The sequence below is a fragment of the Oncorhynchus kisutch genome, linkage group LG4, assembly GCF_002021735.2.
Source record: "Oncorhynchus kisutch isolate 150728-3 linkage group LG4, Okis_V2, whole genome shotgun sequence".
NCBI classification, from domain to species: Eukaryota; Metazoa; Chordata; class Actinopteri; order Salmoniformes; family Salmonidae; genus Oncorhynchus; species Oncorhynchus kisutch.
Window position 1 is genome coordinate 15,917,499 of NC_034177.2, and position 27,729 is coordinate 15,945,227.

The 27,729-nt window shown below is 41.7% G+C and overlaps 1 pseudogene; it reads right to left on the reverse strand.

Annotated features, from left to right (window-relative positions):
• LOC109889105 (WD repeat-containing protein 18-like) overlaps positions 1 to 27,729 on the reverse strand; it is a 132,529-nt pseudogene that overhangs the window by 97,773 nt on the left and 7,027 nt on the right.

The window sequence follows — 27,729 nt, forward strand, 5'->3', positions numbered from 1 at the left end:
GACAAAACCATCCATGTGAAAGTGCAACAGTAATTATCTTCAACTAATACCAACAGGATAGAGTGATTTACAGTTGGCAAAGCTTCTGCATGTCAAAAACTGCAGATCTTGTTTTGTGTATTTTCATGCGATTAGAGAGAAATCTGTTTTCCTATTCTGGGACTTGAGCCACAAAACATTAAGGTTTGTTAGAATGTATAATGAGTAACAAATCAAATTAAGGCCCAAAGTCTTCACGTCTCCTTTCATTAATATGAATGTGTTTTTCGAACATTGCACGTGTGGACTAACACACCTTTGCGTCAATATTCTGACTGGTTGATATTTCTGCATGCAAATTACCTGAAAACTGGGCTACCTCCTCCCACAGGTTCCAGTAAACACAAATGTCAACAATGCTTAGGCTAATTTAGGAAATAAAATTATATTACAATATAGTAATGCTATGCTTTGAGGCAACAGCCTAATATTATTCATTGAATGGAAACAATGTATTAAAGACATAAAATGCAACATGCAACAATTTAAATATTTTCTGAGTTACAGTTCATAGAAGGAAATCAGTCAATTTAATAAATTCATTAGGCCCTAATCTAATCTATGGATTACACATGACTGGGAAGGGACGCAGCCAGGCCCCCCTCCACAGACAATCCCGCAGGTGAAGAAACCGGATGTGAAGGTCCTGGGCTGGTGTGGTTACATGTGGTCTGAGGTTGTGAGGCCGGTTAGACATACTGCCAAATTCTCTAAAAATACTTTGGAGGTGGCTTAAATTATCATTACATTCTCTGGCAACAGCTCTGTTGGACATTCCTGCAGTCTGCATGCCAATTGCACGCTCCCTCAAAACTTGAGACATCTGTAGCATTGTGTTGTGTGACAAAAATGCACATTTTAGAGTGACCTTTTATTGTACCTGTACAGGTGCACCTGTGTAAAAAATAAATAAAGGAAAAAAAGATAAATGTTCACTTACAGGGATGTAAACAAATTTGTGCACAAAATTTGAGAGAAATAAGCTTTTTGTGCATATGGAAAATTACTGGGATATTTGATTTCAGCTCATGAAACATGGGCCCACCACCTTACATTTTTGTGTTTATATTTTTGTTCAGTATAATTCAGGATTTTAATAACATTGCACTGGTATAAAATATGTCCTCGTGAAGAACCTAATAAAAAAGACATTGGTAGGCCCGTGGGTATCGTTTCAGAATACAGATGTATCAGGAAGCTAGAGCACATGCCAGAACTCTGTTCCATTAGATGTCTATCGATGAGAATGTTGTGAATAATAAAACGACAGTTGGAAGACAACATAGATATGCATTTGTAAGCTCAAAATCACTGTAAAATTCAGATTGTAGTGTCCTCTTCCAACTACAAACAGCTTGAGGCATGGAAAGACTTTCATTCATTTCATTCTCGTTGGAAGGGAATGTCCCATTAAGCGAGTCAAAAATCTTTGCTCTACATACGACAGACAAGTCCAAATTTCATAAGAGGCAGTTCACACCAAATTCCCTTAAGATAGGAGAAAGCTCACCTTGACAGTCTGATCCAAGGATGCAGTAGCTACTCGAGATTGGGGTCCCATCAGGCCACAGTGGATGTCAGTGATGGGGAGAGAGTGACGGCACAGGACATGGCGAGGCTCGGGGGTGAGTGACGGGTCCAGCTGAACTACACTGCAACACAGAGGGAGCGTGTGGTCATTTATTTACATATGCATAAAAAATGCTGGGATTTCACATTAAGTAGTAAAGGTGAATAGCACTGATTACACACTAACCTCTGAACACCAATAAAATTCCATTACAATCATTTTAATCTTTCTACCTCACATGTAAAAGTAAACCAAAAACGTATTTCCTTCGTACTTGCTAAGGTTTGACCATTAAAAAAACTAGAATATCACTATTATTTTAGCAATAATTAGTAGTGAAAAAATATATTATTTTCCTGTATTCTTATAGTCAGAGCATTTGGGCCAAAAATGCAATTACGGCTTCCTGAGCACATAGAGCTCTGAGCTTCACTGGTTCTGGCTCAGTAGAGACAACATCTTGCCAGAGCAGGACAGGAGAAAAGGAGAGTGAGGCATATAGGTGGATGAGCAGAGACAGAGGGAAAGATATGGGGATAGAAAGCCTGCTGATTAAATGAGCAGGCCCCATTCTGTCAGCTCAGCAGCGAGAGGCACTCCCTGGCAGGATCTCAGGGACAACCTGTCTGCATCAACATCTGTGACAAACATCACCCGTAACAGGAACACACCGCAGCATGGGCTTCTGCTCTGGCGTGTGCTCATAAAAAGGGAGGAGAAAAGAAGAAGCCTGGGGCGTTCTGAGGAAAAATCAAACCCCTAAACCCCAGGTGCAATACTCCCTTCTGGAGCCAATTTCGGCTCAAAGTTGCTCAGGGTGTATTGCAGAGATATTACTGTGGACACGTCCGATCATTACGTCCCACTGAGAAGGGGTCGATGCAAACCACTTAATGTCGGTGCGTGGGCCCGACCGAGGCATTTCTTCACAGGTGAAAGATGCATTTCCCGATGCAGCCCGGTGGCCATTTAAAATTCCTCTCGGACCCGTAGCACTCCCTCTTTATGCTACATTGAGTTTCACATTGCCCCTTCAAAAAGGGGAAGGTCAGAGAAAGTATCAAACACTGGACTTCAAACTTTAATTGGGAAATAAAGTCAAGACAAAGAGAGTGGATGTATTTGTGATACTGGAAAGATACGGGGATAGGAAGCCTGAGTGTACAAAACATTGCACCCCCTTTTATCCGTACGTCAGGGTATGGACTACAAGGTGTCGAAAGCGTTCCACAGGGATTCTGGCCCATGATGACTCCAATGTCTCCCACATTTGTGTCAAGTTGGCTGGATGTCCTTTGGGTGGTGGACCATTCTTGAGTGTGAAAAACCCAGCAGCATTGCAGTTCTTGACACACTCAAACCAGTGCGCCTGGCACCTACTACCATATTCCGTTGAAAGGCACTTAAATATTTTGTCTTGCCCATTCACCCTCTGAATTGGGCACACATAAACAATCCATGTCTCAATTGTCTCAAGGCTTAAAAATCGTTCTTTAACATGTCTCCTCCCCTTCATTTACACTGATTGACGTGGATTCAACAAGCGTTCATAGATTTCACCTGGTCAGTCTATACCATGGAAAGAACAAGTGTTGATAATGTGTTCTACACTCAGTGTATAACTATGTATGTTGTATTGGATAGGTGCAGTGCAATGTGTTGTTTTACAGGGTCAGCCATAGTAGTACAGCACCCCAGGAGCAAACTAGGGTTAAGTATCTTCAACAGATTCTCTCACTGTGTTGTCTTGGGTACTCGAACCAGCGACCTTTCAGTTACTGGCCCAACGCTCTAACCGCTAGGCTACCTGCCACCTTATACAGTGGGCTCCAAAATTACTGCCACCCCTGACTGGCAATGCACAAACAATACTTTAAAAAATATCAACAATATAATTATAGAGAAACTCCATAACATTAATAAAGTACAGTATTTCTCTCATGTTGGTATTTCTCTCTATAATTATATTGTTTTATTTGTTTAAGCATTGTTTGTGCATTGCCAGTAAGGGGTGCCAGTAATTTTGGAGCCCACTGTATATAGTCGTAGCTTCAGTCATGTCAATAAGATCCTCCTCTTCGCCCTCTCAGGGCTGGGCATATCAGGCTCTCCACACTCCTGGATTAGATCCTACCTGGCAGACCGCTCCTACCAGGTGACGTAGAGATGATCTGTGTCTGCACTAGGGCTGTTGCGGTGACTGTATTACCGCCACACCGGCGGTCACGAGTCATGAAGGCAGTCAAATTCCACGTGACCGTTTAGTCACACTAATTAGGCTTCTCCAAGCTCAGAGGCTGCTACTGGTCATTAGTAGTCTACCAAACTTGCTAACTGCCTGGTACTCAGCCCTCTATTGTCCCTCTAACATCAATGCAAATGTATTTGAAAATCTAAATCAAACACTTTGTGAGGGCCCATGAGCTCATGTTGCGCAACATTTCTATAGGCTATGCAACTGCTGGAGAAAACAGAGTGATGACCTCTATTAAAAAGGATCCCATCAGCTTTCTATAGGTTAGGCCTACTATATTTATTTCTCAACGTTCCTAATGATTTAGCACATTGCTTCTCTTTAGAACAGGAGTATAGCTTACCTGGCTGGCATGAAAATTAATCACAGGAAAAGGGTCCACCATTTGGTATTTAAGTGCATGGATTACATGTATTTTTTCCCCCTGCCCCTGTTACGATACAGGTGCATGATAATGTTCCAGTCTAAATCAAAACAAATTTCACATATATTATGTAGTAAACCATACCGGTCAAATGTTTTAGAACACCTACTCAAATGGGGGGGGGGGGGTGATGAAATTGTCAGGGAGTTGGGATGGCGGAATTGCATGGCTGAAAGGCTGTGGAGGAAGAATAAAAGATGGTCTACCTTCAAAGTGCCATTGAATTGGAGCGATGATGCATTATTCATCTCCGGGCAGTATTATGTACTTTCCAGCTTTTCCCCCATGTATTATTACTCAAGCACTGTCCTTTATGAGATGTGGACCGTGTTTGTCTCGTCGCAGGACATCAGACAAACGAGGGGCTACAAACTTGTTTAACATTCAGCTCAATTTCACACCTGAAAATATTGCTGTCAGTCTCTCCTCTGCCTTTAGCAAAGCGCACTCCTTTGTCGACAAAAGACCAGTGCCTTGGTGCACTTAAAGATATTTCAAACATAAGATAAGAAAAATATTTATTTTCGGATAAGAATAAGATACATTTTGCCTGACTGATGCAGATGAAGCTCTGACAAAAAAAATAAAAAACATTGGTATTGCCGAGAATTTGACAAGCATTTTCCATTTTAAAAGTATGGTGGTGTAAGCCTCTGCTTTGAGGGTGAAATGGATGCTACAAAGATAGTGCGTTGTAGGCAGGAGGACCTGTCAAGAACTTTGATACATCAAAAGCTAAATTGGAGTTGAGAGATGTCTCGCTCTCCCCCTGATGTTGACTGCTGATAAAGGCATAGGGAAGTTCCATTTCAAACTGTATACTGGGCCATACGGTTGACACCATTTCTTTAGTAGTATTTGACTTCCTTGCTGCCTCCCTTCAGGATATTGAGCATCTGTTGCTGAATCTTATCCTCATTTCATCATCTAAGTCAAGGCCTGGCAGACATGGAGCATGTAGCAGAAAGCCTGGCTGATGGTAGTACCGTGACAGGTTCATTGACAACATAACATGCTCTACAAGAAAAAGATAATAATTTATTATTTTGGAAAGTAGCCAGTCGTATACATTCATAGTCAATCCAAAGCCTCAACATATAATTTTCACTGGCAGGTAGAAGGACTGAGGAAGACTGACTATCAACAGTCAAAATCAATTCCATTTCAATTAGCTAACCTAATTTCTGAGGCAAATGAGAAAATATGAGAACAGGTTTACATTTGTTAAACTATCTTGCTTACCACAATCTGTACATTTCCATTCCCCTTCAGTGCTGACAACCACTAGGAATGGAAGTCACACATTGCCACCTATTGGAGTAGAGTTTCTTCACTATCATTCAGCCCAGAGGAAATCGAATCACAATGAGTCACTGAGTAGGCAAAACGGACTGATCAACAAATCATAATGAGTTGTAATCAATTGAATAATCAATTGAAAGAGGCCGACCATCAGTCATATTTCTTGCACAATTCAACTCACATCCAATCTGTTCAATTTGTTATCAGAATAGTTAAGACGCCTTGTATTGCTCCGATGATGACAAGCCACTCAACAAAAATCTGACTCAGAGAGGAGTAGATGTCAGTGTTTCATAGCTCTACATGTCGTCTTGATTAAATACTCAAACTCAGTAAACCAGTTCATTACTCTCCCTGCCAATGATCAAAGTAGTAATCACATTTTTCCCTGAGATTAACAGATCTGAAACGCCTTAGAAATATTCAGATCCTAAGGGCTTGTGATCAAAATCACGATTGGGTTTCGGTCCCCTTTTTGAAAAGGTTTCAGAGAATGCAGTGGAACCCATTTCTCGATTTCTCAAGTTGACAAGCACAAAATTGGATAATGTCACAGCGGATAACATGGCACCAAATGCATCAGTCTAACAGAGTCACTGTTACAAGCCCAGTCTAACCAAACGTTACCTGTCACTTCAAAGCCAGGTGCGTCCAACCATGAGTCAGTGTAATGTAGTAATGTAATTACTACATTGAGAGAACAATTCCATTTGCAAACAGTAACTTGATGACAGGTGTTAAAGACACTAATTCTGGCAGAGGTTTGAAAGTATTTCTAGCAGCTGATTTTAAACCTTCCTGCAAAAGTCTCTCCCCTAGTACAAGAAAACTCAAATAATCCTGATGAAGTCTAAATTAAACTTAATGTAACATATTTGCATTAACATCTAACTGAAATTATGATAACTAAGGACAATATTCTGTAGCACTTTAGTTGAACTTTCCATCTTAAGGCCTACATAAACTAGCTAGTTTGTATTAATTAGGGGACCTAAATGGCTTGTCAACTCCGTTATCATAAGCTGACATCAGCTGCCATGACATCTGTTATGTAGATCCTATCACCGCAGGTTCAAGTACAATGTTAGCAAATACTCTGTGTTACAGTGAGCAGAATCCAGTGTAAAAGCTGATTGTACCTGGCCAGACTCCAGACCAGTGCCAGGTTGTCTTTGCCTCCTGAGATAAAATGGCTGCTGTCGTCAGTGAAGCGAAGGCAGGTCAGGTCTTGGTAATGGCGATTCAAGATGGCTAGCAAATTCCCAGTGGAAACCTGGAATGACAATAATTACATAAACATCAAATACTGCCACTTAATCTAGAGTAGATGACAAGCTCATTAGATCACTGTATGACCATATATTTCACTGACTAAAGGAATATCGCCTTAAAGTCATGCTGTTACAATAGAATTTTTGAAAAAAAGAGAATCCCCACTTTCACTGAAAAAAAAAGGTACTTAGCTAAACATAACTTGTGTTTGTTTATCGATGCGTAAAAAAGAGATGGCGAGGAAATCAAACAGAAAATTAAGTATTTACACAGTCATTAAATATGTGAATAAAATTACATTTCATGAGTGGTAATCTCACGTCTCATCATTTAAAAAAAACACAAAAAAACAGGCCATAATGTGGGCATAATGGCAAAGATGGCCTGATTGCCGATATGCTGCCTAACAGCATCAACAGCAGCTACTAAAAGGCAATTCCACGATAACAGAATGATGCCGAGACTGATTTTTAACTTTAAAATTTATGCCAAACAAAAACCAATGATTAAAATGTATGTCAAACTGTGCAAAGTCTCTGCATCTTTCGGTTACTGTGGAATTGATCAAAAGTTAGGCCCGACTGTACCTTCCTGACAACTCAAGTCAGGACCATTCATTCTATCCTCAAAGTAGTACTGAGGCATTTAGAAGAAGATTATGCATTAGGGATGTAACATTTACCGATACACTCATATTTGAAACATTTGGATGGTATCATCTGTGGGACACCAAACCGATCCAAATGTAGCATGCGTCGGTCAGAAATTAGATTCAAATGTTACGAATCACTGGCACACTAAAATGTTTTGCTCAAATGACTTTCTACATTCTAAAGATACCTCATCTTTTGAGATCACTGCGTCCTCTACTTCAGTGTCGAACTAAGCATGTAATTGTGTTGACAGTCATTGTTCTACAAGTCAATTTGCATGTCGAACAACCCCAGTCAATATCAGTAGCCTAGTCAAACTGCGAGCACTGCACAGACCAACAAGGTAGGCCTATTCCTGATCTGCGCATCACCGTCAACATTCTAATATTTGTCAAATGGCTTGTGCAATATTAGTTGAGTGACAACAAATGTAATTTGCCAGCCTAAACTACAGCAGGAGACAACTCTAATCCAGGGTGGGAAATTGACTTGGCTGGTGGATGCCCAATATTTACCAGCCAAAAGAACACGAGACAAACAGACAGTAGTGGATACCAGAGTGTGTTCTAGAGCTGTTCCAGCGGTCTCCATCTTTCTCTCCATTGTTTGAACCAAATATAAAACCTATGCTGTACCCCACCCTGCTTTCACCACTGTAGCATTGAGATTATATCCTACATAGCTGACGCACAGAAATATATATATCATTCTTTAACTGTGGGCTTTGGATTGGGGGGGTGGGGCGGGGAACTGTTCCCAAATGCTCTGTGTGACCACCCGCAAAAAGTGGCTGGTAAGAATAGACATTCTAAGAAAAAATACATTCTACCAGCCAATGCAGATCAGGGCTTACGTTAGAAAATGCAGATCAGGGCTTACATTAGACTTTATTTTGATTGTTCGGGTTTCACCATCAGCAATAGTTTTAGTAGTTTTGCTTGAAACAATCAGTATACAGTGCATTCAGAAAGTATTCAGACCCCTTGACTTTTTCTACATTGTTACATTACAGGCTTATTCTAAAATGGATTAATTTAATAATTTTCCTCATCAATCTACACACAATAATATTGTGTGTAGATTAAAAGTGTGTTCGGGGGGAGGACAAAAAAAGCTAACTGACAGTGGGGTGGTAGCTTCCCTTATGGCTCAGTTCAGGTGCTTACATACACCATAGACATATACATAGTTCACACACACACACATGTCCGCCCCGACAGATCCACCGCAGAGGCCCAGCTCATGAGTTCCATCAGCAGAAGATTTTAATTTAGAATTGAATGTGTAAATGCATCGAATCGTATTGCATTGAACCAAAACGCACCGATTAGTTTCTCTAAATAAACCAAATCATTGACAAATGAAAATTCTCTTAACTTTTAAACTGCAATTTTATCATTTAAACATCCATTTTCTTTATCATAAAATGAAGTGAATTCACAATTCAGATGTGGTTCTCTGTATGACCGCTGGGGGGCAATGCAGTTCCATCTACTGCAGCCCATCACAAGTTATCACAGCCACAAAGTAAAAGCCCTCCTATTTCTACAACTTCTCTTTTTAAAATGTAATTTTAAACCTAACCTTATGCTTAACTCTAACCTTAAATTAATAATATTTCTTTACATACATTTTTACGATATAGCTCATTTTGACTTTGTGGCTGTAGTAACTAGTGGAAACCCTACCCGACGGCAGCACACCTTACTGCTGTCCCCCACCCACTCAGCATGATAGTATTAATGCCGTTTTAGGTTCTGGGTTGTGTGCCTCTCTTCCAGGTTGTCAATACATACTACATGTCCCACTTCTCATCAATGTGATGGCTAGTTGCAATGATGTATGACAATCTGTTAACTCCACGAATGGTGTTTGAGAGCTCACACTGTGTACATGCAGAGCAATCGTCGCACAATTTCTCCATCAGGGCTGTCACGGTTTTTCAACATGGCATCTGGTTCTAGTTATGCCCTTAAGGTACTGAGGCCAACATACTCCACCAGATAATGGCTGCATATCCACTACACTCATCGCTTTGATTTTTCACTGTAGCTCAATTCCACCTCCCAAAGTTTGCATTTCATCACCTCACTTTAACTTCTCAAAGTAGCCTATTGCCATACAGGCTTTTGCTGCTGTCGCTTCCCGGTCTCACGCTGGCCTTTTCCAACTGTTAGTGAAGATGACGTGCGGAGCGCCTATAACGGTGGCAAATCCTTTGAAAGACGCATATCGCCTCCTACTAATGTTACATTGTTGCAGAAGGTATTTGTTTATTTACATTTTTCCTTTAAAATGTTCACACACCTAAATTGGAGCCCATGTATCTATCTAGATACGCATCTAATCGTCTTGAAAGGGAAAGAAACGCATCCCTATTGTGCATGTCAGCTAGAGAACGATGGCCTGTAGTCACATCATACGCAGTTATGACAACCCTTCTGCTGACGTTAAATATCGGTCTCACCTCCCAGAAGTAGATGGCCTCAGCAATGCCTGCCAGAAAGTACAGGCCATTGGGGGAAGCAATAAGGCATGTCACAATCCCAGGACACACGATTTTCTGCTGCAGTTGATCCTGAAAAAAATATATGAATATGGTTGATTCCTGCTGTCCTGATTCATAATAGGATATCTAGTTATATTGGATTTATATAGCTAATATTAGCTTCTAATTCTATAGACAGGCAAACTGACTATTAACCAGAAAAACAACTTTGCTTTATTCTACAGATAAAAAGCATTTCAGCATTTGAATATGACCCCCACATTTTGTTCCCCCACTGGAACATATTTCACATTAAAATAACACTGTTTATACAGTTGAAGTCGTAAGTTTAAATAAACTTGTTTTAATGACTCAAACCTAAGTGTTTCAACCACTAGACAAATTTCTTGTTAACAAACTATAGTTTTGGCAAGTCGGTTAGGACATCTACTTTGTGTATGACAAAAGTAATTTTTCCAACAATTGTTTACAGACAAGAACTCAGAAAAAAATTGTAGACCTCCACAAGGCTACAAACGCCTGAAGGTACCACGTTCATCTGTACAAATAATAGTACGCAAGTATAAAACACCATGGGACCATGGAGCCGTCATACCGCTCAAGAAGGAGACTCGTTCTGTCTCCTAGAGATGAACGTACTTTGGTGTGAAATGTGCAAATCAATCCCAGAACAACAGCAAAGGACCTTGTGAAGATGCTGGAGGAAACAGGTACAAAAGTATCTATATCCACAGTAAAACGAGTCTCTGAGGTCTTGGCTGATTTATTTTGGTTTTCCCATGTCAAGCAAAGAGGCACTGAGTTTGAAGGTAGGCCTTGAAATACATCCACAAGTAGACTTCCAATTGACTCAAATGATGTCAATTAGCCTATCAGAAACTTCTAAAGCCATGACAACATTTCTGGAAATGTCCAAGCTGTTTAAAGGCACAGTCAACTTAGTGTATGTGAACTTCTGACCCACTGGAAATGTGACAGTGAAATAATCTGTCTGTAAACAATTGTTGGAAAAATTACTTGTGTCATGCACAAAGTAGATGTCCTAACAGACTTGCCAACAAGAAATGTGTTAACAAGAAATTTGTGGAGTAGTTGAAAAACTTGTTTTAATGACTCCAACCTTAAGTGTATGTAAACTTCAACTGTACATACTGTTTTATCCACTTCATATGTATATACTATATTCAGTGGTGTAAAGTACTTAAGTAGTACTTTAAAGTATTTTTACATAGGTAGTTCATTTTTTTGTATCTGAACTTTACTATTTATATATTTTTACAACTTTTACTTCACTATATTCCTAAATAAAATAATGTACTTTTTACTCCATACATTTTCCATGACACGCAAAAGTACTAGTTACATTTTGAATGCTTAGCAGGACAGGAAAAGCGTCCAATTCACATGTTTATCAAGAGAACATCCCTGGTCATTCCTACTACCCCTGATCTGGCGGGCTCACTAAATACAAATGCTTTGTTTGTAAAGTATGTCTGAGTGTTGGGAGTGTGGTTCTAGCCTCCCGTAAAAAAAAAAAAACATTTTTTAAAGCATTTAAAAATGGTGCCATCTGGTTTGCTTATAAGGAATTTTTATTGATTTGTACTTTTACTTTTGATACTTCAGTATATTTTAGCAACTACATTTACTTTTGATACTTCATTATATTTAAAACCACACTTTCTCAAGTACCATTTTACTGGGTGACTTACATCTTTACTTGAGTAATTTTCTATTAAAAGGCATCTTTACATTTACTCAAGTATGACAATTGGGTACTTTTTCCACCACTGACTGTATTCTAGCCAAGGCTCATCCTATAAAAAGAAATGCTGCACACAACTTTTCTATTCATATACTGTCCATAATGTCTACACACACATATTCCCGGAATCTGACATTGCTGTATCACAACCAGCTGTGATTGGGAGTCCCATAGGGCTGCGCAAATTGGCCCAGTGTCGTCCAGGTTTGGCCGGTGTAGGCCATCATTGTAAATAAGAATTTGTTCTTAACGGACTTGCCTAGTTAAATAAATAAATAAATAAATATATTAAAATAATTGCTCGTTCTAGCTAATATTTCTTAATTCCTTTCTTTCCATTTTTAGGATTAGCGTGTATTGTTAGTTATTACTGCACTGTTGGAGCTAGGAACACAAGAATTTCTGCAAAAAGTGTACATGACCAATAATATTTGATTTGACACTCTCTGCATGTGTATCTTTCATCATATATTATACATCACCCGTATATTAAGGCATTCATCAAGTTACAATCCATCTTCTATCCAGTATCCAACTAACGTCATTTACACATAGAAACCACGTTGCTAAACTAGAGCTGTGTTCGAATACTCATACTTTTATTTTTTTTGCATTTGCATTTTATTATTATTTTTGTTTGCATTTTATTTAACCAGGCAAGTCAGTTAAGAACAAATTCTTATTTACAATGACTGCTCGGACGACGCTGGGCCAATTGTGCACCGCCCTATGTGACTCCCAATCACGGTCGGATGTAGTGACACCTCTTGCACTGAGATGCAGTGCCTTAGACCACATCATGTCGTTTCCAATGGGAGGCAACGGAACCGAGTAGGTGGGATCACGTGTCGAGATGGGTTTTTCAAAGTTGCGTTTATTGGTCTATCAGATGTCAGTCAGATGGCTTAGTGACGTCGATAAAATTCATCGTCATCATATTCAAATTAAGTTCAAAATGAGATGCAGACGTTGGACTGGAGACCTGGAGGAGAGAGACTTCAACACTTGAGTTGATATAGCTAACTTTAAGTAACTATCAGAGGTGTGGACTCGAGTCACAAGACTTGGAGTCGAGTCACAAATAATGACGTGCAACTCGACTTTGACTTCAACACCAATGACTTGTGACTTGGACCTTATGACTCGACCTGACTTGATACCCTCCCCAAGCCCAAAGATAAAAAATTATGCTTTTTTTTTTTTTAAAGTGTGCAGCGCATCAACTCTTCTTTTAACGGATTACAGTTTGAATCGGACAGCAGCCAATCAATCTGTGCCAGCTGAGAAAAAGTTGTGCGTGGCAGTGCAAAGGAATGTCAGCGGGTGAATTCAGATGGAGCCCTTGGAAAGTTGATACCCAAAATTATTATTTTTGGATATAAAGACGATATAAAACGGATTGCAACTTGCAAAACATGCGGGAAGAAAATTACAGATGGAGGCCCAACCATTTCAAACTTTGTTCGACATTTGAAGCTGCACAACGGTAAGTCGTGGCTAATATAGCAGACAGCTATATATTTCATTACTTTACTAGTGTATCATGTAGGCTAGCGTAACGTTAAATCAATGAGCCTCCACACAGTCAGTCAGTGCGAGAACATGATCATTGCACCCAAGATTTAGCTACAACTGGCTAGGCAGTTGGTAGCCTAAATTCTGCCTGATGTTTCTAAAACAAGGTTGGGCGATTGTGTAAAAGCTTACATCGCCCGATGGGGCTACCCATGCATTTCCATGGAAATATTTTTATTTGGAAAGTAATAAATACATAGATATTTTTAAAAGCATTCAAGATTTGTGTAAATGTAATACACTAACTATTACTCTTGTTAAAAATATGAAATTCTATTACATTTGGTGAAGAGTACATTATGGCTTGTTTAGGACTTGAAACTCAAAGTTAAAGACTTGAGACTTGACGGTTTTGACTTGGGACTTGAGTTCTAAGACTTGAGATTTACTTGTGACTAGTAAAACAATGACTTGGTCCCACCTCTGGCAACTATTCGTTGTTGAGACTGTTATAACGCCACCAAGATAGAAAAGTAAGTTACAAAAATATAGTTTCATGTTATATAAATTAGATATTAAAACTTTTTGTCGTGGGTGTTACCTGTTTGGCTAATTATCTTCCGTATATATACACCTATATATTTCTCAGCTAATGTTAACTGTAGCTCAATAAGTCCAATTCTGCATGAAAAATAGCAAATTCAGCTAGCTAATCATTCAGGACCGCACATCGGAGAGAACAGGACGCAAGCTATTTGTTTACTCAAAGACCTAGAAAATGGATGAGCACGGATGAATCACATTTGTATGAATTAATGTACTCTCTACAGTAATGCATTGTTACACCTCAAGAGCTGGAACCAGGTGTTGGAACCAAAATTACTTTACAATCGTTTTGAACAGAACCATTACCAGGCGGACATTGGAATTCGTTTCTGAGTGACATTGAGGACAAAGCAATGTTCACCCAACTCGCGGGCCGAATTTGGCAGATGGGTGGCTTTATTTGGCCCCCCAAAGTTGAGGCAATTTAAAATATATATTTTTTGTTGTACATAAGACTGGAAAAACACCAGGAAATAAGCTCCAAGTGATTTTTATTTAAGAATCTATTAATGTATTCCCATGCATAATAGACAGCTGACCGTACACAAATGTAAACAAGGATCAAATTATTATTTTCAAACATTTGTTCTGGCTTCTTCCAGATAATTTAGTCTACGAATTATTTGTATCTGGTGAAAAACTTCAGTTTTCACTGTGCTATGGTTTTTGGTTTGTTAACTTCAACATGTATTTTTCTAAGCTGTGCTCGCATTCTATACATGGTGCATTACTTTATAATGTTTTCTACACTGCTCAAAAAAATAAAGGGAACACTTAAACAACACAATGTAACTCCAAGTCAATCACACGCAGAACATTCTCCACGGCGTCTCCAGACTCTGTCACGTCTGTCACATGTGCTCAGTGTGAACCTGCTTTCATCTGTGAAGAGCACAGGGCGCCAGTGGCGAATTTGCCAATTTTGGTGTTCTCTGGCAAATGCCAAATGTCCTGCACGGTGTTGGTCTGTAAGCACAACCCCCACCTGTGGACGTCGGGCCCTCATACCACCCTCATGGAGTTTGTTTTTGACCGTTTGAGCAGACACATGCACATTTCTGGCCTGCTGGAGGTCATTTTGCAGGGCTCTGACAGTGCTCCTCCTGCTCCTCCTTGCACAAAGGCGGAGGTAGCGGTCCTGCTGCTGGGTTGTTGCCCTCCTACGGCCTCCTCCACGTCTCCTGATGTACTGGCCTGTCTCCTGGTAGCGCCTCCATGCTCTGGACACTACGCTGACAGACACAGCAAACCTTCTTGCCACATCTCGCATTGATGTGCCATCCTGGATGAGCTGCACTACCTGAGCCACTTGTGTGGGTTGTAGACTCCGTCTCATGCTACCACTAGAGTGAAAGCACCGCCAGCATTCAAAAGTGACCAAAACATCAGCCAGGAAGCATAGGAACTGAGAAGTGGTCTGTGGTCACCACCTGCAGAACCACTCCTTTATTGGGGGTGTCTTGCTAATTGCCTAATTTCCTGTTGTCTATTCAATTTGCACAACAGCATGTGAAATGTATTGTCAAACAGTGTTGCTTCCTAAGTGGACAGTTTGATTTCACAGAAGTGTAATTGTCTTGGAGTTACATTGTGTTGTTGAAGTGTTCCCTTTATTATTTTAAGCAGTGTATAATACATATTGGATGTTCTTATAGGCACATTAGTATTGCCAGTGTGACAGTATATTATCCAAGATGAAGACGTATTTTGTTCGTCCTCGTGTACTTTTGTATTTTTATATATATATATATATATATATATATATATATATATATATATATATATATATATATATATATATATATATATATATTTCAATTTTATTTTCAATCTCTTTTTGATTTTTAATTAGATTATACCTTCCGGTAACCTGCCTCACCCAATGTGATATGGAATCCCTATTATTTTTAATTTTAGAACACATTCAAGAACCTCCAGAAGCTAACCAGCTAATTAGCTACAAGCTATTTAGTCATTGTTAGCCACTGCTAGCGGCTTTTACCTTCTGCACAGATACCAGCCCTGTTCTTAGCCTGGATAATACTCGCCGGTCTACCAGTATCGGACTGTCTCTCCACAACAACGCCGGATTCCTGCCGTAATCCCTGGACCACTACTTCTGATCTTCACAGCTAGCTTGCAGCTAGCTAGCTCACAGCTTGCAGCTAGCTAGCTCACAGCTTGCAGCTAGCTAGCTCACAGCTAGCAGCTAGCTAGCTCACAGCTAGCTTGCCCTCACCGTGGCACCCAGTACCAAAGCTATCCCTGAGGCCCACCTCCCGGCCTACTCAGCTGTTCACCCGAACCCCACTCATACACGGCTAGAGCCATATACTCCACCGGATCCTTGCTGTAAACTCTGGACCTTGGCACCGGATCACCACTGCTACCGATTGGCTATAGTGGCTAACACCACTGCCACGAAGCTAGCACCAGTTAGCCGTGAGCCAGGGGCATCTCCCGGCTAATTCTACAATACCTCTTTCGCCATCTGGCTTGGATTTTCTGTCGACACGGCACCCCGCCGCACCACCATGACTGGTCTGCCGACGAATACTCCATCCACTGTGCCTTCAACCGGCCTCCGTCGGAGCAGACGCTCCTACTAGACCCGGGCTACTAACTTTAAACGCGTGTCACCCGCGTGCTAGCGTAGTGGTGGCTTCCCTGTTCCATCTACTGCTGTCCCCTGGACACTATGATCACTTGGCTACATAGCTGATGCTTGCTGGACTGTCCATTAATCACAGTACTCCATTCTGTTTATTTATTTTTTATCTGTCGGCCCCAGCCACGAACTCAGGCTCTGTGTGTAGTTAATCCGACCCTCTCTGCCTAGTCATCGCCATTTTACCTGCTGTTGTTGTGTTAGCTGATTAGCTGTTGTTGTCTCACCTGTTGTTTTAGCTAGCTTCCCTGTTCCATCTACTGCTGTCCCCTGGACACTATGATCACTTGGCTACATAGCTGATGCCTGCTGGACTGTCCATTAATCACAGTACTCCATTCTGTTTATTTATTTTTTATCTGTCGGCCCCAGCCACGAACTCAGGCTCTGTGTGTAGTTAATCAGACCCTCTCTGCCTAGTCATCGCCATTTTACCTGCTGTTGTTGTGTTAGCTGATTAGCTGTTGTTGTCTCACCTGTTGTTTTAGCTAGCTCACCCAATCAACACCTGCAATTACTTTATGCCTCGCTGTATGTCTCTCTCAAATATCAATATGCCTTGTATACTGTTGTTCAGGTTAGTTACCATTGTTTTAGTTTACAATGGAGCCCCTAGTTCCACTCTTCTTTCCTCTGATACCTCCTTTGTCCCACCTCCCACACATGTGGTGACCTCACCGTCCAGAGATACAACCTCATGTCCAGAGATACAACCTCTCTTATCACCACCCAGTGCCTGGGCTTGCCTCCTGGGCTTGCCTCCGCTGTACCCGCACCCCACCATACCCCTGTCTGCGCATTATGCCCTGAATATATTCTACCACGCCCAGAAATCTGCTCCTTTTATTCTTTGTCCCCAACGCTCTAGGTGACCAGTTTTGATAGCCTTTAGCCGCACCCTCATCCTACTCCTCCTCTGTTCCGTGGGTGATGTGGAGGTAAACCCAGGCCCTGCATGTCCCCAGGCACCCTCATTTGTTGACTTCTGTGATCGAAAAAGCCTTGGTTTCATGCATGTCAACATCAGAAGCCTCCTCCCTAAGTTTGTTTTACTCACTGCTTTAGCACACTCTGCCAACCCTGATGTCTTTGCCGTGTCTGAATCCTGGCTTAGGAAGGCCACCAAAAATTCTGAGATTTCCATACCCAACTATAACATTTTCCGTCAAGATAGAACTGCCAAAGGGGGAGGAGTTGCAGTCTACTGCAGAGATAGCCTGCAAAGTAATGTCATACTTTCCAGGTCCATACCCAAACAGTTCGAACTTCTAAATATTTTTTTTTATAAAAATCTCTCCAGAAATAAGTCTCTCACTGTTGCCGCCTGCTACCGACCCCCCTCAGCTCCCAGCTGTGCCCTGGACACCATTTGTGAATTGATCGCCCCCAATCTAGCTTCAGAGTTTGTTCTGTTAGGTGACCTGAACTGGTAGTCCTACAATCTAAGCTAGATGCCCTCAATCTCACACAAATCATCAAGGAACCCACCAGGTACAACCCTAAATCTGTAAACATGGGCATTATCCTGACTAACTGGCCCTCCAAATACACCTCCACTGTCTTCATTCAGGATCTCAGCGATCACTGCCTCATTGCCTGTATCCGCTACGGGTCCGCGGTCGAACGACCACCCCTCATCACTGTCAAACGCTCCCTAAAACACTTCTGCGAGCAGGCCTTTCTAATCGACCTGGCCCGGGTATCCTGGAAGGATATTGACCTCATTCCGTCAGTTGAGGATGCCCGGTCATTCTTTAAAAGTAACTTCCTCACCATCTTAGATAAGCATGCTCCGTTCAAAAAATGCAGAACTAAGAACAGATATAGCCCTTGGTTCACTCCAGACCTGACTGCCCTTGACCAGCACAAAAACATTCTGTGGCGGACTGTAAGAGCATCGAATAGTGCCCGCGATATGCAACTGTTCAGGGAAGTCAGGAACCAATACACGCAGTCAGTCAGGAAAGCCAGCTTTTTCAAGAAGAAATTTGCATCCTGTAGCACAAACTCCAAAAAGTTCTGGGACACTGTAATGTCCATGGAGAACAAGAGCACCTCCTCCCAGCTGCCCACTGCACTGAGGCTAGGTAACACGGTCACCACCGATAAATCCATGATAATCGAAAACTTCAACAAGCATTTCTCAACAGCTGGCCATGCCTTCCTCCTGGCTACTCCAACCTTGGTCAACAGCTCCTCCCCCCCCGCAACTACTCGCCCAGGCCTCCCCAGCTTCTCCTTTACCCAAATCCAGATAGCAGGTGTTCTGAAACAGCTGCAAAACCTGGACCCATACAAATCAGCTGGGCTTGACAATCTAGACCCTCTATTTCTGAAAATATCCGCCGCCATTGTCGCAACCCCTATTACCAGCCTGTTCAACCTCTCTTTCATATCGTCTGAGATCCCCAAGGATTGGAAAGCTGCCGCGGTCATCCCCCTCTTCAAAGGGGGAGACACCCTGGACCCAAACTGTTACAGACCTATATCCATCCTGCCCTGCCTATCTAAGGTCTTCGAATGCCAAGTCAACAAACAGATCACTGACCATCTCGAATCCCACCGTACCTTCTCCGCTGTGCAATCCGGTTTCCGAGCCAGTCACGGGTGCACCTCAGCCATGCTCAAGGTACTAAACGATATCATAACCACCATCGATAAAAGACAGTATTGTGCAGCCGTCTTCATCAACCTGGCCAAGGTTTTCTAATGACTGCCTTGCCTGGTTCACCAACTACTTTGCAGACAGAGTTCAGTGTGTCAAATCGGAGGGCATGTTATCCGGTCCTCTGGCAGTCTCTATGGGGGTGACACAGGGTTCAATTCTGGGGCCGACTCTTTTCTCTGAATATATCAATGATGTTGCTCTTGCTGCGGGCGATTCCTTGATCCACCTCTACGCAGACGACACCATTCTGTATACTTCTGGCCCTTCCTTGGACACTGTGCTATCTAACCTCCAAACAAGCTTCAATGCCATACAACACTCCTTCCGTGGCCTCGAACTGCTCTTAAACGCTAGTAAAACCAAATGCATGCTTTTCAACCGTTCGCTGCCTGCACCCGCATGCCCGACTAGCATCACCACCCTGGATGGTTCCGACCTAGAATATGTGGACATCTATCAAATCAAAATCAAATCAAATTTATTTATATAGCCCTTCGTACATCAGCTGATATCTCAAAGTGCTGTACAGAAACCCAGCCTAAAACCCCAAACAGCAAGCAATGCAGGTGTAGAAGCACGGTGGCTAGGAAAAACTCCCTAGAAAGGCCAAAACCTAGGAAGAAACCTAGAGAGGAACCAGGCTATGTGGGGTGGCCAGTCCTCTTCTGGCTGTGCCGGGTGGAGATTATAACAGAACATGGCCAAGATGTTCAAATGTTCATAAATGACCAGCATGGTCGTATAATAATAAGGCAGAACAGTTGAAACTGGAGCAGCAGCACGGCCAGGTGGACTGGGGACAGCAAGGAGTCATCATGTCAGGTAATCCTGGGGCATGGTCCTAGGGCTCAGGTCCTCCGAGAGAGAGAAAAAAGAGAGAAGGAGAGAATTAGAGAACGCACACTTAGATTCACACAGGACACCGAATAGGACAGGAGAAGTACTCCAGATATAACAAACTGACCCTAGCCCCCCGACACAAACTACTGCAGCATAAATACTGGAGGCTGAGACAGGAGGGGTCAGGAGACACTGTGGACCCATCCGAGGACACCCCCGGACATAAGTTGGGTGGGCTATTTATATAAGTACCTAGGTGTCTGGCTAGACTGTAAACTCTCCTTCCAGACTCAAATCAAACATCTCCAATCTAAAATCAAATCTAGAGTCGGCTTTCTATTTCGCAACAAAGCCTCCTTCACTCACGCCGCCAAACTTACCCTAGTAAAACTGACTATCCTACCGATCCTCGACTTCGGCGATGTCATCTACAAAATAGCTTCCAATACTCTACTCAGCAAACTGGACGCAGTTTATCACAGTGCCATCCGTTTTGTTACTAAAGCTCCTTATACCACCCACCACTGCAACCTGTATGCGCTAGTCGGTTGGCCCTCGCTACATATTCGTCACCAGACCCACTGGCTCCAGGTCATCTACAGGTCATTGTCCATGCTAGGTAAAGCTCCGCCTTATCTCAGTTCACTGGTCACGATGGCAACACCCACCCGTAGCACGCACTCCAGCAGGTGTATCTCACTGATCATCCCTAAAGCCAACACCTCATTTGGCCACCTTTCCTTCCAGTTCTCTGCTGCCTGTGACTGGAACGAATTGCAAAAATCGCTGAAGTTGGAGACTTTTATCTCCCTCACCAACTTTAAACATCTGCTATCTGAGCAGTTAACCGATCGCTGCAGCTGTACATAGTCCATTGGTAAATAGCCCACCCAATTTACCTACCTCATCCCCATACTGTTTTTATTTATTTACTTTTCTGCTCTTTTGCACACCAGTATCTCTACCTGCACATGACCGCCTGATCATTTATCACTCCAGTGTTAACCTGCTAAATTGTAATTATTCGCCTACCTCCTCGTGCCTTTTGCACACAATGTATATAGACTTTTTTTCCCACTGTGTTATTGACTTGTTTATTGTTTACTCCATGTGTAACTCTGTGTTGTTGTCTGTTCACATTGCTATGCTTTATCTTGGCCAGGTCGCAGTTGTAAATGAGAACTTGTTCTCAACTAGCCTACCTGGTTAAAAAGCCTACCCGGTAAAATAAAAATAAATAAAATAAATTTAGCCTCAAATAAAATGAAACGTTCAATTTTGTTTTTGCATTATTTAAACCAAGTGTTGGAGAAGAAAGTAAAAGTGCAATATGTGCCATGTAAAAAAGCGTTTAAGTTCCTTGCTCAGAACATGAGAACATATGAAAGCTGGTGGTTCCTTTTAACAGGAGTCTTCAATATTCCCAGGTAAGAAGTTTTAGGTTGTAGTTATAGGATTTATAGGACAATTTCTCTCTATACGATTTGTATTTCATATACCTTTGACTATTGGATGTTCTTATAGGCACGTTAGTATTGCCAGTGTAACAGTATAGTTTCAGTCCCTCTCCTCGCCCCTACCTGGGCTCGAACCAGGAACACATCATCAACAGCCACCCTCGAAGCAGCGTTACCCATCGCTCCACAAAAGCCGCGGCTCTTGCAGAGCAAGGGGATCAACTAATCCAAGTCTCAGAGCGAGTGACGTTTGAAACGCTATTAGCGCACACCCCGCTAACTAGCTAGCCATTTCACATCGGTTACACCAGCCTAATCTCGGGAGTTGATAGGCTTGAAGTCATAAACAGCTCAATGCTTGAAGCACAGCGACGAGCTGCTGGCAAAACGCACGAAAGTGCTGTTTGAATGAATGCTTACGAGCCTGCTGGTGCCTACCATCGCTCAGTCAGACTGCTCTATCAAATCATAGACTTAATTATAACATAACACACAGAAATACGAGCCATAGGTCATTAATATGGTCGAATCCGGAAAATATAATCTCGAAAACAAGACGTTTATTCTTTCAGTGAAATACGGAACCGTTCCGTATGTTATCTAACGGGTGGCATCAATAAGTCTAAATATTCCTGTTACATTGCACAACCTTCAATGTTGTGTCATAATTACATATAATTCTGGCAAATTAGGCGGCCCAAACTGTTGCATATACACTGACTCTGCGTGCAGTGAACGCAAGAGAAGTGACACAATTTCACCTGGTTAATATTTCCTGCTAACCTGGATTTCTTTTAGCAAAATATGCAGGTTTAGAAATATATACTTCTGTGTATTGATATTATGAAAGGCATTGATGTTTATGGTTAGGTACAGTTGTGCAACGATTGTGGTTTTTTCGCAAATGCGCTTTTGTTAAATCATCCCCCGTTTGGCGAAGTTGGCTGTCTTTGTTAGGAAGAAATAGTCTTCACAGAGTTCGCAACGAGCCAGGTTAGCAGGCAATATTAACTAAATATGCAGGTTTAAAAATATATACTTGTGTACTGATTTTAAGAAAGGCATTGATGTATATGGTTAGGTACACATTGGAGCAAGACAGTCCTTTTTCGCGAATACGCACCGCATCGATTATATGCAACGCAGGACACGCTGGATAAACTAGTAATATCATCAGCCATGTGTAGTTAACTAGTGATTATGATTGATTGTTTTTTATAAGATAAGTTTAATGCTAGCTAGCAACTTACCTTGGCTTCTTACTGCATACTGCATTCGTGTAACAGGCAGTCTCCTCGTGGAGTGCAATGTAATCAGGTGGTTAGAGCGTTGGACTAATTAAATAAAGGATAAATAAAGGTGTTAAAAAATAAATAAAAAAAATAGGCCAAATTGGTGTCCAAAAATACCTGAAAAAAAAATGAAGAAAAAAAAAAACGGCCCTAATTAAACCGGGCCATTCCGATTAATCAGTCGACCTCTAATATTGAAGCAACATCAAGTAATGTCAGGACGTTAACTAGAGGTCGACCAATGGCCGATTAATTAGGGCCAATTTCAAGTTTTCATAACAATCGGAAATCTGTATTTTTTGACAACGATTTTGCTGACTATTTTTTTTTTACACCTTTATTTAACTAGACAAGTCAGCTAAGAACACATTCTTATTTTTAATGACTGCCTAGGAACGGTGGGATAACTGCCTCGTTCAGAGGCAGAACGACAGATTTTCACCTTGTCAGCTCGGGGGATCCAATCTTGCCACCTTAAAGTTAACTAGTCCAACGCAATAACGATCTGTCTCTTGTTGCACTCCACAAGGAGACTGCCTGTTATGCGAATGCAGTAAACCAAGGTAAGTTGCTAGCTAGCATTAAACTTATCTTATAAAAAACAATCAATCAATCATAATCACTAGTTAACTACACATGGTTGATGATATTATCTAGCGTGTCATGCGTTGTGTATAATCTGACTGAGCATACAAGCATCTAAGTATCTGACTGAGCAGTGGTAGGCAGAAGCAGAAGCATAAACATTCATTCAAACAGCACTTTCGTAGGTTTTGCCAGCAGCTCTTCGTTGTGTGTCAAGCATTGCGCTGTTTATGACTTCAAGCATATCAACTCCGGAGATGAGGCTGGTGTAACCGAAGTGAAATGGTTGGCTAGTTAGCGCGCGCTAATAGCATTTCAAACGTCACTTGCTCGCTCTGAGCCTTGGAGTGGTTGTTTCGCTTGCTCTGCATGGGTAACGCTGCTTCGAGGGTGGCTGTTGTCATTGTGTTCCTGGTTCGAGCCCAGGGAGGAGCGAGACGAAAGCTATACTGTTACACTGGCAATACTAAAGTGCCTGTAAGAACATCCAATAGTCAAAGGTTAATGAAATACAAATGGTATAGAGAAATAGTCCTATAATTCCAATAATAACTACAACCTAAAACTTCTTACCTGGGAATATTGAAGATTTATGTTAAAAGGAACCACCAGCTTTCATATGTTCTCATGTTCTGAGCAAGGAACTTAAACGTTAGCTTTCTTACATGGCAAATATTGCACTTTTACTTTCTCCAACACTTTGTTTTTGCATTATTTAAACCAAATTGAACATGTTTCATTATTTATTTGAGGCTAAATTGATTTTATTGATGTATTATATTAACTTAAAATAAGTGTTCATTCAGTATTGTTGTAATTGTCATTATTACAAATAAACTAAAATCGGCCGATTAAATCGACATCGGCTTTTTTGGTCCTCCAATAAATCGGTATCGGCTTTGAAAAATCATACATCGGTCGACCTCTAGTTAAAACTTGGTTGCAAATGTGTCTTCCAAATGGACAATGCATACTTCCCATGCATACTTCCAAAGTTGTGGAAAAATGGCTTTAAGACAACAAAGTCAAGGTTTTGGAGTGGCCATCACAAAGCCCTGACCTCAATCCTATAGAAAATTTGTGGGCAGAACTGAAAAAGCATGTGCAAACCTGTCTCAATTTTATTTTATTTTTGTACCTTTATTTAAACTAGGCAAGTCAGTTAAGAACAAATGCTTATTTTCAATGACGGCCTAGGAACAGAACGACAGATTGTCAGCTCGGGGATTTGAACTTGCAACGTTCCGGTTACTAGCCCAACGCTCTAACCACTAGGGTACCCTGCCGCCCCACAATTACACCAGCTCTGTCAGGAGGAATGGGCCAAAATTCACCCAACTTATTGTGGGAAGCTTGTGGAAGGCTACCTGAAACACTTGACGCAAGTTAAACAATTTAAAGGCAACCAAATACTAATTGAGTGTATGTAAACTTCTGACCCACTGGGAGTGTGATGAAAGATAGAAATCACTACTATTATTCTGACATTTCACATTCTTAAAATAAAGTGGTGATCCTAACTGACCTAAGACAGGGAATTTTTACTAGGATTTAAATGTCAGGAATTGTGAAAAACTGAGTTGAAATGGATTTGGCTAAGGTGTATGTAAACTTCCGACTCTGTTGCAGATTGAGGGGGTGGATTCATGCAATTTAATCTGGTAGGTACTGTAGCGGTATTTATTAGAGAGGGGTAAAGATAAAAAGATTTTGTTTGGGCGCCAGGCAGGTATTAACCATGCCGAAAGGAAAAGCTTAGAATAGAGAGAGTACCACTACCAGACCCACACACATCAGCAGAAGAGAATGCCTAGAGTGTAGCCTGTTTATCAGATAGCCGGTGGAGAGAAAACATAATACACACCGTATAAAACCCACATCACAGTGGTAACCCCACCAAGAATACCTCATACAATAATAATAATTTAAAAATGGCAGCGCAATTAACAGCAACTTCATAGAAACAATTTCCAAGAAAGAATCAAATCATATTTATTTGTCACATACCGTAATTTCCGGACTATAAACCGCTACTTTATTCCCACATTTCAACTACTTTATTCCCACACTTTGAACCTCGCAGTTTATACAATGACGCGGCTAATTTATGGATTTTTCCCGCTTTCGCAAGATTCATGCCGCCGCCAAAAAACTGAGCATCGTCACATAATGTGACGTAAATCGAGCGCTCAAACTTCCCATCATTCTGATTACGGTAGTAATTTTGTCACCCTCATCATGGCAAAGACACGGAGAAATGCATATGATGCAGCTTTCAAGTTGAAGGCGATCGATCTGGCTGTTGGAAAAGGAAATAGAGCTGCTGCATGGGAGCTTGGCCTTAATGAGTCGATTATAAGGCTTTGTAAACAGCAGCGTGAGGAACTGACTCAGTGCAAAAAGACAACAAATCCTTTCAGAGGAAAGAAAAGCAGATGGCCCAAATTATTTGCAGCCACTCGACATCAGTGTAAATCGTGCATTTAAGGTGGCGCTCCGTGTTCAGTAGGAGGCTTGGATGACAAGTGGGGAGAAATCCTTCACTAAAACGGGCCGCATGCGAAGAGCAACTTATGGTCAAGTCTGCCAGTGTGTCCTGACAGCGTGGAGCATTGTCAAAAAATCCACTATCATCAACGGGTTTCGAAAGGCTGGACTGCTGCGTGTTGAAGGGGCAGCATGAGCTCAGTGGGGTATTTGCCCCCGGATTAAAGTGACGAGAGCGACAATGAAAACGATCCAACATCGGATGAAGCAATTCTGAGGCTATTCAACTCCGACACCGAAGGAGATGACTTCAGTGGTTTCAGTGCACAGGAGGAGGCTTGGTAGGCTACTGTTTTAATTTTTGTTACAAGCCGTGTTTCGTTTAAAGGCTGTGTAAAGTTCATTTGTTTCAATGTACCGGTAGGCACCTGCAGCTTATAGACATGTGCGGCTTATTTATGTACAAAATACATATTTTTTATAATTCAGTGGGTGCGGTTTATATTCAGGTGCGCTTAATAGTCCAGCAATTACGGTACACATGGTTAGCATATGTTAATGCGAGTGTAGCGAAATGCTTGTGCTTCTAGTTCCAACAATGCAGTAATAACCAACGAGTAATCTAACCTAACAATTCCAAAACTACTACCTTATACACACAAGTGAAAAGGGATAAAGAATATGTACGAGTGATGGTACAGAACGGCATAGGCAAGATGCAGTAGATGGTATCGAGTACAGTATATACATCTGAGATGAGTAATGTAGGGTATGTAAACAAAGTGGCATAGTTTAAAGTGGCTAATGATACATGTATTACATAAAGATGCAGTAGATGATATAGAGTACAGTATACACATGAGATGAATAATGTAGGGTATGTAAACATTATATTAAGTTGACATTAACATTATAACAGTTAACATTATATTAAATTGTTTAAAGTGGCTAGTGATATATTTTCCATCAATTTCCATTATTAAAGTGGCTGGAGTTGAATCAGTGTGTTGGCAGCAGCCACTCAATGTTAGTGGTGGCTGTTTAACAGTCTGATGGCCTTGAGATAGAAGTTGTTTTTCAGTCTCTCGGTCCCTGCTTTGATGCACCTGTACTGACCTCGCCTTCTGGATGATAGCGGGGTGAACAGGCAGTGGCTCGGGTGGTTGTTGTCCTTGATGATCTTTATGGCCTTCCTGTGACATCGGGTGGTGTAGGTGTCCTGGAGGGCAGGTAGTTTGCCCCCGGTGATGCGTTGTGCAGACCTCACTACCCTCTGGAGAGCCTTACGGTTGTGGGCGGAGCAGTTGCCGTACCAGGCGGTTATACAGCCCGACAGGATGCTCTCGATTGTGCATCTGTAGAAGTTTGTGAGTGCTTTTGGTGACAAGCCGAATTTCTTCAGCCTCCTGAGGTTGAAAAGGTGCTGCTGCGCCTTCTTCACGATGCTGTCTGTGTGGGTGGACCAATTCAGTTTGTCTGTGATGTGTACGCCAAGGAACTTAAAAACTTACTACCCTCTCCATACTGTCCCATCGATGTGGATAGGGGGGTGCTCCCTCTGCTGTTTCCTGAAGTCCACAATAATTTCCTTTGTTTTGTTGACGTTGAGTGTGAGGTTATTTTCCTACCACCACACTCCGAGGGCCCTCACCTCCTCCCTGTAGGCAGTCTCGTCGTTGTTGGTAATCAAGCCTACCACTGTAGTGTCGTCCACAAACTTGATGATTGAGATGGAGGTGTGCATGGCCACGCAGTCGTGGGTGAACAGGGAGCACAGGAGAGGGCTCAGAACGCACCCTTGTGGGGCCCCAGTGTTGAGGATC